The sequence below is a fragment of the Acanthochromis polyacanthus genome, chromosome 16 (genome assembly GCF_021347895.1).
Source record: "Acanthochromis polyacanthus isolate Apoly-LR-REF ecotype Palm Island chromosome 16, KAUST_Apoly_ChrSc, whole genome shotgun sequence".
Classification (NCBI taxonomy): domain Eukaryota; kingdom Metazoa; phylum Chordata; class Actinopteri; family Pomacentridae; genus Acanthochromis; species Acanthochromis polyacanthus.
In genome coordinates this window covers 4,425,244-4,440,464 of record NC_067128.1, presented here as the reverse complement: position 1 = coordinate 4,440,464, position 15,221 = coordinate 4,425,244, and positions in this window count along the sequence as shown.

The window sequence follows — 15,221 nt, the reverse complement described above, 5'->3', positions numbered from 1 at the left end:
CCCTCCGCACTATTCTTGGGCCCTGACGAACAGTGTTGATGTAGCCTGTCTGATGGCCACACGCCATAAACCAGTCTTTGTTCCCTCTGCCACTTCTGCTGAGCCATTCGCCCTCGTCTTCTCCTCCCACAACTGCTGCTTGACCGGTCGGCCAATTGATGAAGCGTAAGCAAACCACTTTAGGTCAACAGAAAGAGTTTATCTTTCAGTAAGTGAGTGGGCCACTGTAGTGAAATGTGATACTGCAACTACTGCAGAGAGGCACAATATAAAAATATAAATAACCACAAGTGTGGCAATGCTTTCCCGTGGCCTTTGGGATCAAGAGGAAGTGTGAAGATGTTCTTTAAAAGAAGCGTGGAGAGGTGAAAGTCATTATCTTATTAACTTGGATGCCTCAGAGGCTGCATGAGGCCACAATTCTCTGTTGGAAACTGGTGGATTTCTCCCTCTGGGTTGGGGATAAGCTGCTGCCCAAAGGGAATAAATTTCACGAGTGATGGGAAAATGCATGAGATGGACTGATGAATTGGTGCAGCGTCAACAGTAATGCAGACGTTGTATTATGATGAAGAGGGAGCTGAGCCAGAAGGCAAAACTCTTGATTTACCACCTAATCTATGTTCCAGAGATTCATCTATTTGTCATGAGGGGGGGCATGGCTCAGTGGGTAGAGTGGCCGTCTTGCAACCGAAGGGTTGCCGGTTCGATCCTCACCCCATCATGTTCGAGGTGTCCCTGAGCAAGACATCTAACCCCAAATTGCTCCTGATGGGGTCGTGGTTAGCGCCTTGCATGGCAGCTTCTGCCATCAGTGTGTGAATGTGTGTGTGTGAATGGGTGAATGTGATGTATCATGTAAAGCGCTTTGGGTACCTTGCAGGTATAGTAAAGCGCTATATAAATACAGACCATTTACCATTTACCATGAGTTTCAGGTTGTGACAAACAGGATTGTTGACACAGCTGGCCGAAATTAGCCCCTATGGTTCCACTATTATCAATACAACTTGCAACACCAGGCTTGTTGAAAGAATGTAAGGTCAGCTTTCGATTATGGTTTTTGCTTGAGGTGTGCATGGCCCTTTTACACAAATACACTCTTAAGCTCTCCATATTTTTTACTCTAACAGAGCTTCCACTTCAGCGTTCTTACCAATCTAGTAGCAGTTATTTGCCGGTACCAGCTGTCAGTTGCTTAAGTTTATCCCTTAGTAGTACATATCCGTAAACTTCATTAGTTCATGAGTTTTGTTGCGCTGTGCTGGGTTCAAAAACTAAAGACACAATAATCCCAAAATGAAAGCTCTTCATACGTGCACTGCGATTCATCCTCTCAAAATATAGCTTCTGCTGCACATCCATTCCACGAACAAATTTCAATGTTCAATGTAGCTATGGCCTAATGGGTCCAAATGATTCATCATTTCAGTGCTCCCCATTCATTTTCTATGTGAAATGTCCAGCAGTGCATTGAAGATGAGGTCTTGACTACTTTATGCAAATGAGGTGCATCAAGTGGGGGTCCAACTCCTCGTTAAGCTTTTGTTAAACTTTTTTTTGGTAAAGATTGTTCATCCTAAACAAGGTCAGGTTTAGTTCATTCTTTCCTCAGATGTTTTTAGAAACGCATTCTACCGCAAAAGACTACCAAGACTGCCATACTGGTCAATCCAAAGTCCCTGCTCCTGGATTTCAAATGGAACCAACATGGCTGCTCACTCTGAAACTTTGAAGTTTGACAAAATGTGTGTCTGAAAACACAAATAAGCTATGCGGTTACTAAAGCCGTCTTCATTTTCGATTAGCAATGGTTAGTTTGAAAGTTTTACAAAAGTTTCGTGTAAGATTGGACTCCTACTGGGCTCCTCATTAGTATAAAGTATCTGAGACCTTAACTTGATGCAAACGAACATGATGTCCTGTTTCTCAAATGCAACTCTACCAGAATGCATTGCTGGGTGTTTCACTTGGACAATGATCCTGTGGACATGCACAATTAGCCAACCTTTGTGGGGTTTTCAGCCACATCCACTTGCGAGGAGACACCGGGGTAGACTTTACCAGAACTTGCCAGAAAGGATGACATATCTCATTTGGCCTGGGAACAATTTGGGATTCCCCAGAGGAAACTGGAAAATGTTGCTGAGAATAGGCATGAGTAAGCCTGCTGTTAACTCTGGATAAGTTCAACAAAACGTATGGATGGATTGCTTGGAGAAAAAGGAAGCCGAAAGACACTTTAGTACCTCAGAGAGAGAGAGAGAGAGACAGAGGTCCAAATTGATTAAAAAGAAGTTTGATTGTCTGAAATGGCTATGCAATAACATTTATTATCAGACAGACAAGAATTTGACAGCTCTCCTGACCGCAGTCTCAACAGTCGAATATATGAGTATTCAATGTAGAGTTCTAACCCGTCAAACTTTGTCTGTCTCCTTCTCACAGGGGCCAGCTCCCCTCATTCCTCAAATCCAGTCAAATAAATATGGTAATAAACAGAGGGCGAGAGGAATGGCTCAGCAGCGCGCAAACTGCCTGTCTACGCTGTCGTCCATTAAGATGTGAGATAAATTAAAAGCATATCTGATATTAGCGAGTGGCGGCAGGGCTCAAACTCAAACCATGTGTCTGCGCGTAATCACGCAATGCGCCGAGAGAGGGAAGGGCGAGAGGTACGACCGCAGAAGGAGCACGCTGCTTATTAGAGACACAAAAAAAGACTGTGGCGTCCCTGAAAATAGTGTAACCATCATCAGATTATCGCATCTGAGAGGAAATTCACATTGCTCTCAAAGGGACAAAGGGACCTTTAAACATTTGTGGCTGGTGGAGCTCTGAATGATTGATGGGACGCCTGAGGACGGTGAATAGACAGGATGGATAGGATAGAGAGATGCTGACAGAACGTGTTGATCTGACAGCGGGGAGATCAGGAGGTGCATATCTGGTCTTTGTCTATGACCCACATGTCTGGATGCTTGGAAAAGAAAGTGCAGAACAGATCTGGCTACCATCGTTCATCAGTCATCCCTGTGAGCTGCTTTTTGATAGCTGACACGGCTGCCATCAGCTGCATGTGGAAAAAGCAAAAAAATTGACTGAGGAGTTTGAAATCTTACGCTCTGTTGAAGGTATAACCAACTTCAGCAGATTGTGTGGAATGTTTGAAAAGGAATGCAATCCTTAAAATAAGAGCCACAGACTACTTTTATCAGTTATATAAGTCTTAACAGATGCCAACCGCTAATCTAATGATGAATATCAAGTGCAGACTTTGTCAAAAGCTTTTATATTGAAGGTGTTGTGATTTTAGAAAATCTCTAGATCATTTTACCGACTGAAATTGAAGGAGCTCGGGTAGCTGGTCATAATAAATTATGTCACATAAATCAATCCGCCTGAAAAGGAGAAAAAAAAAAAGGGCCGTGGAAGAAAATCTCCATTCATGATGGGAAGAATGAATGCATTGTCTGAGCTGCACTGTACTTCACTGTACAGAGTTCTGTGTTAAAGAGACAAATCACCCCAGGCCTTCATGAGTGAGGCATAGTGGGAGGCCAAGATGAATACAGTACATTTCCCCTCTCTGTTTCCCTCTCAGCTAAAGCATAGCAATTAAAAAGTCTCCATAGAAGCAAAGCTTGAAGGAGCCAGCAGCTCAGTGAGAGACACAGACCACAGCCTCTGCTGTAATTGAAACAGGGCCTAAAGTCTAACAGCAATACCCACATTTATTTATTTTCAGCCATTTAACATGTCTGAGATCTTTGTCTCGGAGAGCTAATTGCTCCTTCCGACAGGAAGACAGTGAGTCAATGGGTAGTTTATGTACAAAGAGATTTTAATCTGATCCCCCTTCTTGTTTTCAGCCTCGTGGAATCAGTCGAAAATATGGAAAGTATGAGAGCCTTTTCTTGGTGTTATAACAGTACAGGATAATCCCCAACTGTTTTACTAAGATTGGTAAATATTTAAAGTGTTTGTCGGGGTGTAAACTTTGGGTTATTGCTCTAGCACTGGAGCACAGTTTGTTTTGTTGTTGCTTGCATCTCTCCAGTCCATTACATCATGAGATCATTTGTTTAAAAGTTTGATTAGGGGTCTTAGAAAATCCGCAAAAATGCACCAAATTGTCCGTCCTTTTGGATTCGATACAGGCAGTAAAACAAAAAAAAGGAAAAAAAACAGAAGACAGGGCCGAGTGAAAGGAATGCAATCATGGCGTTCATGGATGTCGGCGCACTGAAAGATCCTTTAAAACTGCCATCCGATGACTCTCCCAGACCACTCTAGTAAAGCAGAAAAAGTGGAAATGTTATACTTTCCCTCTCATCAACCGCACACTGGCCAAGTAAGAGAGCAGCAGAGGCCACTTCTGGAGTAACTGGAACTTTTGATTTCTTTGTGCCGCCCATTCTTTGTGTGTATTTTATGCAATTTTGCATGATTTTTTTTTTGTGCAGCTTTTTCTTTGTTTGCTGGATTAGCTGTCGAACATCAGGTGAGCGCAGAGGAAGGAACCAGAGACACGGTCACTGGCTCTCATCTGAGCACATCTGTCTGCCAGCTGTGCTTGTGTTTACACCTGACCCCAGCCAAGTCACCGTCTGGGTCGCTCTCACTCTCCCCTTTGCGTTACCTCCCCCCTGCCTCCCCCCGTCAGCCTTCCTACTGTCGAGGAAACTCTCAGACAGGCAACTGCAGCACCTCTCAGCGTCTCACCTCAATCACACACTCGCCACCTAGTAGACTCGGCCCAGACTTAGCTACCACAAACTCTGAAAATTGGTCAGATTCAAAGGTGATTAAAGTAATCAAAGCAAACTGAGGTTATTGAGGGGGAAAAAAAGGGACGGAATTGTGCAAAATTCGTGCTTGAGAAACTAAGCCAGTGAGTGGTGGGAAACAGTGGCGAGATGGATTTCAGAGACAGAAAAGACCGTTTCATGGTGGCCATACGTGTCACGGCTCACATATGACTGATATTACAATTGCTACTTTTTCTCTCATAAACACAAGCTCATTGCATCACGTACTTCGGCTTTAGCAAACAATGCGAAAAAAAAATATACCATGACTTTCACAGAGGAATTTATGTCCTTTCTTTATCCAGATGAAGCAGTTTTTGAGAAGACAAGTGTTTACACTCACATGGACAAGGGGAAGTCTCGGTCTGCCTGATTACTAAACAATGCTAATCGCCATGATAAAAATGGAGCATTAAAATCAGCGTTCGATAAACACGAGCCAGGGAGTCACAAGTTGATAGACTTTGATACAAAGTGGGGGTTTTTCCCTCGTCTATATTTTTTTTTGTTCTGTAGGTGGCCAACCGCTGAGCTGAGTTTGGAGTGTAGTGAGGCTTTGGTTTAGAGAAGGACTTGGGGTTTTAGCTGTCATTTTGTGGAAACAAACAAATCTCTGTAATCAAAGTCACTGTTTGGAGGAAGTTAAAGTCCCATTCCATCTTCTCTACCAACCGTGGGTTGTTTCATTAGAGGAATTTGTATTGTGTTCTAAGTGCTCTTTAGGTTTCTCTGTAAACAGATCTTTGTTATTTTACAGCTATTGTCTGGTACATTTTGAAGACATTATGAAAAGGAGACTGCACAGACAGACAAAGTTTAATTAGAATAAATTATACAACCTGTGCTTTCATTTGGATGATATAAAGTCTCCATGTTTATTTTGGCACCTGATTTTGATTCAGTTTCAGTGTATTGACACAGTCGTGTTTTCCTTCCAAGAGCCCATATTATGATTTTTTTCGTTTTTCATTTTCTTTTAGTACATTTTTTTTGCCTTTAAAGAGTATGAAAACCAAAGGGAGTTATTTTCTTCCACTAGAAAACTCTACGCCTTACCTGCCTGAAGCACTGAAGCACTTATTGAAGTCCGGGTTTTTCTTCCGTCACTTATTGATGTCATCATGCAACACATTTGCATTACGTCTGTATTACTATTGCATTCAGTAAAGGAAAGAGCAGTTCTGTAAAGATGGCAGCTGTATGACATGTCCCATCTCTCGCCTCAAAAAGCCAGTCATCTGCTTTGAAACAGCTAAACTAGTCCATACTTTGTGTGAACGGCTAGGTTTTCTTTTTGACATTATTGTCCATAACAGTTAATTTTCTCCCTGCTCATCATTCATTTATATCCTCTGACAGTAAAACAGGAGCCTTTACAGACTTGTGCAGGTCAAAGTGTGCTGATCAAACACTTTTTATGTTAACTCTGAAAGCCTCAGTATAAACAGGCTGCAGTGTTTCCCCTGGGTGGACTGCTTTGGGGTGAAGGGTGGGCCACAGAAGCATCTTTTCTCATTTTTCCATTATTTCTCCTCTGTGCCTTTGATATGAGGTGTGGGTCAAAACATATCCTACTGTGCTTGTCAAGGAATGCAGCCGTAAAATTACCTGCAAGAGAACAACTAGCGTGACCAAGACGAGCTCCCATAATCCACTGCTACCACATTTAGGTTTGTGTGCAGATATTTTGATCTGACTTTCAGAAGTTTTGGATTGAAATCTGTCTGTCTTGGATCAACGCTTTTTGGGAATCTGTCTCTCCTCTCCTCACATTTTTCAGATATGCATTTCCTTATATATACTGAAAAAAATATTAGATTTGCTGTAAAGTTAGTCTACTGTAAGATCAAGTGGCAGGACTGTTTTACAGTCAGCAAATAATAATCTTTAATATGTCATCAGCATTGCTTGTTTCATTGTTGAAATCTAGTTACCGGATGCTTGTTGTCGTAATCATGCGATGAAGCTATTGAAAGTTTGTCATGGGATCTACTGTTGGCCTAGCGGATCACAATAACTGGGCAAATATAAGAGAAACACCTAGCTAAAACTTTGCAACTTGCAGCATGCTTCCAAGTGAGACCTGCAAAATCTCCATTCAGATACAAAGTCTTAACACGTAATTGTCTAGTCGGCTAGTACATGATGACTTTTATTCAATCCAATATGGTGTAACCTCTTTCCAGAGCGGTGGAGAACTCTCCTTCTAAAATATAGTTGACCATTTTATGAATGTAGACATGCTTCCTGCATGTTCATAGTTTGCCTCAGCTGTTATGTTGTCTCATTCTCAGGGGTTTAGTTTGTTAGTCTGACTGCCAGTATGTGGACAACGGGTATAAACCTGACGTTGGGCGCCACTGTCAGTGTAACTGTGTATATGTGCTAAATAATTCCACTTGCTGCAATTTGGTTTTCATTTATTGGTGTTTGCTCAATGACGCCCTCTCTGGAGCTGTAGTGTGTAACTGGCGTCGGTGCCACACTGTCAGAAGTGTACATGAGGTAGGTGGTTTTCTTGATGTCCTTTTGTTTATTTCATGAGTGTATGTACACTATGATCTATCCAGATGTTGATTGAAGTGTGTTGGCATATATTTAATAGTTTTGTTTGTTTAAATATGTATTTGAGGAGATTGACATACTCTGAGCTAGCTACTTAACGAGCATTAGCCTAATGAACGTGCTGCTCCCATTTTAGTGTGCTGTGCACAAGAGGCCTGAGCCCGCTGACCAGAGGTTTTCTTACATTTATCAAGTACATACTGTTTTATTTCCTCGTTTTAATATTGTATAATCGTGTAAGCCTGCTGCCTGAGGTCTGCCAGAGGTCTGAGCCCGCTGACCAGAGGTTTTAATACATTTACCAGAATAAATGGCACTAAGATGACATCTCAGCCTTCTGACTTCTTTATGCAAAAAAAATTACACAACACAGAGTCGAGGTGTTTTAAACCAGCCAGTGACAGTGTGACTGTGTGTGGTTACATCAGCCAGGTCCCATATCTACCTCTGTTATCTGCATGTTACCGTTTTCAGAATCCACTTCAATTCCGGGAACAACTACACAACGTCAGGCCAGCAACTTGTAAATTGTTGCTTTCTGTCGCGAACATTAGAGGGGCCTGCACAAACAGAGACAAACTGGGACACTGATGCGCATGCAAACAAAGTTACTAAAACTCTTTATTAAGCAGTAATTTTTTCATTTGTTTGTCTTTTATGTTGCCAATTAGTTTTTATTTATTGGTTAAAAATGTAATACATTTCATTACAGTTCCCATTTCAAATTCTACTGTCTTAGTTTAGTTTTTTTTTCACAATTTTCATTGATGAAATCAATCAACACTGATCTTCAGTAACGACGTGCAAAACTCAAATTTCTTACTGCTGCTGCTTCACATCTGGTGGGATGCAGTCATGGGGACTGCATTGTATTTATCACTGGGTTAGTACTGACCACAGTCATTCATCAAAAATGTGTCTGAATAACATTTTATTTCTGTGAGATTTCAGAATCCCATCTACAGGTGTCAGGCTTCACGCCTCCAGCCTCTCAGTGAGGTTACGAACTTCTGTGTGTGTGCTTCTGTCTTGGCAGGATACTCCTGAAACCACGTGCAGCACAAATTAGATTGCGGTTGCAGTTATCACTGACAGATTTCTTTATTAAAACAACCTGAGAAGCTTTAGCTCCTCTGTAAACAGATACACCAGATGCTCTTCTGATGGATTTCTGAAAAGTAGCTGCTTATTGTCATTTTAAACCACATTGTTATCACAGTTCCCACGGGAGTCGATTTAGCAACCAGGACTGAAACGCTAAGGACTTAAAAAAGAAGAAAAGAAAAAATTCTAATTTCCATTTAACCATAATGTCACTATATTTATAAGATAATATGATGGACAAGTTGAACTCCGTCATTAAAAAAAACATCCAGCTGGAGTCGTAAATATTGTCAGTGATGTTTTACAAGGAGTCACGTAGTTTCTTCTTAAAATCACTCCCAGGCCGAGGCTCCTGAGCCCTCGTCTTGAGCTGGGGGTCCACTTGGGGGCCACATGGATGAGCCTGGCCTGGTGAGCCAGACAGTTACGGATCGCTTGCTTTTAATTAGCGGCTTCACATGCCGTCCATGTGGAGCTTCGAACCCACCGCAAGCGCATGGAAGATGTGACAGTGGGGACGCTCGGCCCGGGGAAAACGGCTCCGGCATTACTGCAGCGTCTCAACTCAACACAATGCCCAATGTGCACGCCAGACCCATGGCAATTAGCTTCTAAGGTTCCCCCCTTTCGTTCCTTTTTGCCTTCTCTCTTTCTTTTTAATGTCGGAGCTTGGAAAGGCTCAATATAATCAAGTCAAGAAAAGTTTATTCTGTTTAGAATTCCATCTGGTTCCAGGGGGGCTAATTTTAGCGGCGCGCAGGAGTGGTATGCAGTGAGGCTGCATGTACCATCCTACTTAGAGCGGTGGGGGGGGGAGCTGAGCGCAGACACCCCGGCTCCGAGGCAATAGACTGGCCGACTGGTGTTTCTAAACACTGCTGTAGCCGTTCTCCCATCACTCAGCACACCCTGTGTTCCAGCAAAACGTGTCCCTCTGGCACTTACCACAGAATCCAAGAATCTATCCCCCCCCTAAAAATCTCCCCCTTTCTTCTTTCCTCACCTCTTTTTCTTTTCATTTTTCCCCCTGCATTGGTAACTTTTACTGCATCACCTCAGCTGAAGGAATGACTCCGAGCTGTGATGCTTTGTGGTGATAACGCTGATTGGACGTGGCACTTAAAATTACCTCGGCCCGACTGCTCAGTCATTATGCGCGCCTGCATCATTTACAAGCAAAATTCGATTCGCAGGATAAGTATCGTCTTTGTTTTTATATGCATACGTGATGATGATTGCAGGATTTTGACAAAACATAACTCTCTAATTTCAAGGGTAAAACATGCACACATGGAATTTTCATTTCACAGTGAGGGAATTATATCTGTACATGGAAAAGATGCGAATATGCAGCGTGCTTTTTTTCTTTTTTTCTTTTTACACCTGTAGGAGTGCAGTCACCTGACAATGTAAGGTTAGTTTATGGAAAACGCATGAGTGTGGCCAACTCATCCCATTGCTTGACAGAGAATAGAAGCAGACTTGTCCTCTGTCAGACTTGCATTACACCAGAAGGGAAGCCTTTTCACGCCTAGCTGAAGAAACTCGAGAGCGCTTATATATGAGCTCTGTGGGACCTGCAGAGTCCAGTAGTGATTCAGACCGGTTAAGAATAACACACCCTCACCTACTAAGTACTGTTTGGGCTAATATTTTCTCTCTGGAAAAAAAACCTCTGGTCAGAGCACTGATTTGTTCCTGTCTCTGGACTGCCATTTGTCATTTCACATTGTATGTCAGAACTTCACCTTCTGAGAAAACCATGTGAATCCCCCACTGACCATAAGTAGATTGTTTATAGTTTCACTAATTTGATTTTAGGGTATTTGATGGATCGCGGACAAGCCACATAATCACTGCATTGAGGCATTTATACCCTTCATAATTAACAGTCTCCCAGAGAAAACTTCATGGCTCTCTAACCATGAGATTATTTGTCTATTGCTAATCAGAGAAATGTTTATTGCTCTCAACATGCAGCGAGGAGGATATAAATATTGGTTATATGTTCATGTCATGTTTTTATAGTGCAGGGATTTTTAGTTTCCTGCAATTAATAAAGTTAGTTTGTGCAAACAAAGTAAAGGGCTATTTTCAGAATGGAGAGAATGGAGAGAGAAATAATACCAAATGACAGATTAAAATACAGTATTCTAATAATAATAGTAAGAGTTGGCTAAGATTCTAAACGTGCAGATAAAGGAGTCATTTATCCTTAATTTCCACTTGCTCCTACCATTTTTTTTTCTTTTATTAACTCCAAGGCCAAGTATGGACTGGTCATCAGAAAATGCTGTTATTAATCTCTGTAGTCTTAACAAATGAAGGCTACAATCATATGGAAACAATCTGGCCCTTGCCCTCGAAGAGACAGAAAACAGAGCCAAATGAAGAACATCCTTTCTCTTAAGGCCTGTAATTTGTTTTTATTACCTATTAGGTAAAACACCTCATTTATCAATGTCAGAGCCTTCACAAAATGATAGCTGTCCGCATGTAAATCAGCTAATGCGACGTATGGTTCAGAATTAAGTGGGCTCTTTCTTATGAAATGCTCTACTCTGTGGGCTCAGTGACCCAGCTAAGCCACCCACGACCAGACGTTTTCCTTTCACGGGGGCTGTGCTGGAAAACCGAGCGGAGAACACTTAAAAACAGAACTGATTAAGCACAGACCAAACTGTGTTTCTGCACCACACACAGTAGAAAACCAGGGACAGCGGTGTGTGCGTGTGTGTGCTGCAAATCCCGCAATTAATGCTGATTAATCTTAAACAGGCAGAAAATGGCGTCAAATTAAATTCAGTGCTCGTCTTACACTTCTTATTTTTACTTGAAAAATGCATAATTCCACAAAAAAGGATTCAGATGCATGGATCTTCATCCAGGCCGGCTCAAGCTGAAATGAGTCCATAACCTTAAAAACCGCACAAAGATATTCATTGTGAAGCTGCAGACCCCCTACTGCTAAACTACACATTACACATAATCAATAAAACATTTGATTCAGCGTGCATTCACTCACTGACATGTATAAATATTTTCCTGTTGCTGAAATCCACGTACGCCGCTGCTTCTTGTGAGTTTAAACACGCCTGTCAGATCGGAGGATTTTAGTCAGTTTCTGTGTGAGTTTGAAGAAATGTGCGCCATCCATACGCACCTTTACCGTGTTGCCATCATAAGCAACTCGGACCACTACTTTCGGCTAGGCAAAAAGCATGATGAATGACAGGCCCTGACTGCGCCGTGCCAAGTAACACAACTCAAAATACATGATACGGAACCATCCAATACTACTGTAGAGCATATCTGTCAGTCTGGCAGACCTCTCCAGAAAACAGGGACCACACACTCTTTATTAGAGCCAGTAAAATGTCCCAAAGACGTGGCTGGACTGTGCTTTCTGCCTAGCTACCACGAACAATAGTAGGATTGTGCTTGCTCCTCTCTCTTTTTTCTTTTTGTAGGCCTATTATTTTTTCTAGCATTTGTTATTCTCACTTAAACTACGGGCTGGCTCCACGAGCAGGGCCACAGCGTCTCAGAACCGGGCCCTGCTCAGGCCAGGAAAAACCCGGCGGAGCCAGACGAATAAAAAGCCAAAGCGCCGACGCCGAGCGGCTCCCAATCTGGTTCCTGTCAGGGGGACATCAAGAGAACACCCGCAACGCAATCTCCAAACGTCTCCCCTTCCCTCTTCCTCCCCTCCATCTCTCTCCACCCTTCAAGCGATACGTCTTACAGATGACTGAACCATCGCCAAATGCTCCCAGAATGCTTCTTCTTCTTCTCTCTTTTTTCCCTCCTTTCCCCCCTCTCTCTCTCTCGTGTCTCCATGTTTGGAGCCAGCCCACATGGATTGGGATCAATTTAGGGTGAAATGATAATTACCCTGTCAGTTTCAATTCCGACGTGATGAAGTGAGAAACAGGAAATGTAATAAACATAAAATGGAATCTCACACGCTTTTGATTGGGAGCGGAATCGAATCAGACTCCATGAAAACTCCACTCGGATTGTCAATCCCGTGCCATCCCCGCTGAGAGACGGTTATGCATTTATGCCCCGTCTCACACCAGAATGCTGGATGGAGCGTATTGCTGCAGATAATTACCGAATTCCACATTCAGTACTGAGACTTTATGCCTGTTACTGTTTAGTTTGGAGCTTTGTGCACGAGAAATGGTTCGTGTCACATCTTTCCAGGAGCCTTTCCCCCTCTTCCTCCAGCAGAAGCCACAGATTTCAGAGCGTTTGATGGCCACGTTCAGCACCTGGACCAAAGTGAGCTTGTCATTTCCGAGCGTATCTGGCATCGGAGGATCAGTGATAGCACACTGCTAACGGTAGCCGGCTCTAACCCTGTCATGTTGGCTGTTCCACAGCTGATGTATGGAGCTGATTCCTTGGCGGGCCGCGCAGCGCTGCCTGGATTTGTTTAACCCGGCAGATCAACCTTCAGACAGGAGCATGTGTGCAGGTAATGGCTGCCAGATGAGGTGAGGCTGGTTCTCAGAGGCCTGTTGGATGCTACAGGAGGAATTAAAGCCACACATGCATACACAAACAAGCACATAGCCCCTGGAAGTGTTATGAGAGACAACAACAAATGTGGAAATAAAAAAAAGTCAATATTTAAAGGCATCACAGCCCCCCTCCCTGTTTAAGCGGTTCAATGAGAGTTTAAGTTTTTGAATTCGCAAAATATTGATACAAACCTGGAGTCATTCTGGGCTCCGTTTGCTGCTGTGATGCCAGCTTGGCTTCGAGCTGAGCCAGACAGTATCTGGATAGAGGGCTGAAGGCAACGGGATGCCAGGCGGGTGTCTGGACGTTGGTCTGGAGGAAGGACTGCCTGACCAACCACAGTCTAGCAGGATGAACTGGTCCCCTGTAATGAGGACACACTAGAACTAATAGCTCTTTCCAGCTTGCATATTCATTCACAAAGCAAACAAATAAATGTCAAAGATTAAACACAGCGGGGGCATCTTTGGCATTGGCCGCGGCCACCCACGAGGCCACAAGGCCCCCGAATGACGAACTTCGCCGACGACCGCTCAAACAAAAATAAACACAAACAACGCCTGCTCATGGGTACGCAAATAATTAATTGTGCGCATGTTTTAGAGCTAATATTCTCGCCGTATGCGTCAAAAACACGCACCAAGCTGTCGATGTTGCCATTTTTAGCATCTGATCTCTCTGACGCTGTTTTACAGCATGGCCTTTAAGGCCACAGCTAAAAGTAATTCTTTCCCCCAAACGTCATCATGTTCTAAAACCGGTCTGTAAAGGCCTGTAAATTAATTTGTTCCTTTTGCTGTACAGACAGTGAACCTGAGTAGTAAATTTCCGAGAGCAAGCTCGGAAAGGATGAAGGAGAATCTATCTTACATGCAGTCATTAGCGAGTGAGTCAAATAAATTGAAGTAGCTGTTGCACAGACCATTTTTTTCCTTCAGCGTGGTGATTAAATATCCTTGAGCTGCGCAGGGGGAAAAAGCAGCGACGGAGGTGAAGATGTGGTGTTAGAACACAAAAAGAGGAACGTGTACCACCGGCTTTTTTTACGAGGTCTTGTAATTTTAAAAAAATTAGCACTGTAGCTGATATTTCACTTGACCTTCTGTTGGGAGCAGTCGTCAGGAAGGCATCCGCGGGGGAGAACCCAACATCTCCAGCAGCCTAATTTATAACGGCAACCCACCAAGCAGCAGCAACAAGGAGAACAAACTAGACCCAGGGGTTTGATAAAGAAGCCTGGCGATGAAAAGGCCTCCGCTACCAGCAGTCCGACTCTCCTCCTCCTCTCCTGAACGAGCCAGAGAGCAGCTGAGTTGAGCCAAACTCTGCACCTGGCCTCCAGAGAGCCCGCCAACACTCTTTCCTGTTCCTGTTTCCTGCTTTGACGTGTATTTTGAATTACTTTTTCTCTCCTTTTTTTCTCTTGGCCTTGTAGTATGAAGCAGGTAAAAGGGGCATTGAAGCACTGAAGCCACCTGGAGCAGCAGGTTGAGCAGAGTTCTGCTCTGGAACATGTCTGCAGGCAAATTACTCTGCCTTTACTGATTAGCCCGGCCAGCCTCTCACCTGGCAAACACAATATCACCATGTGGCAGCGCAACAGAGGCAACACTGTCAGTCAGAGTATGTGCAACGCAGCTGCTGCTCTCCTTTGTTATTATTATTAATATTATTATTATTATTCAGTGTAGTAATAGATGAACATCAGAACATCAGAAGTGAAAAATCTAATCGAGTTGTTCACGCAGTATGTAATCAAAGCTATTTTTAACGTGAAGTGAAAAAAGACTGTCAAGGCCTGAACCAAATTATAGTTGCACTCATGACTGAACATTTTAATCACACACAAAAAATAACATTAAAAGATTAAAAAAATTATGTTTTTGTTCTAGTTCTCAGTGCTTTCTCCTACTTTATTTAAAAAATGACTGATAAAAACTAATGTGATTTAAAAAGCATTTAATAGCTTGTAAAAACATTAAATCTGATGAACGAAGAGCCATACTGCAAGAAAAACATGAAACCTGTGACATTTGTGCTCCGTTTCCTGAAACTTGGATGCAAATGTTCTTATTGTATATTTAAGCACATTTATATTAAAAAAAAATGCATACACCTTTTAGAAAACAGTTTGTTCTGCACATTTTCTCTTATTGCATTGTAAATTCAACATTACCTACTTCAGAACATGGGGAAATCTCAACTTTTTTT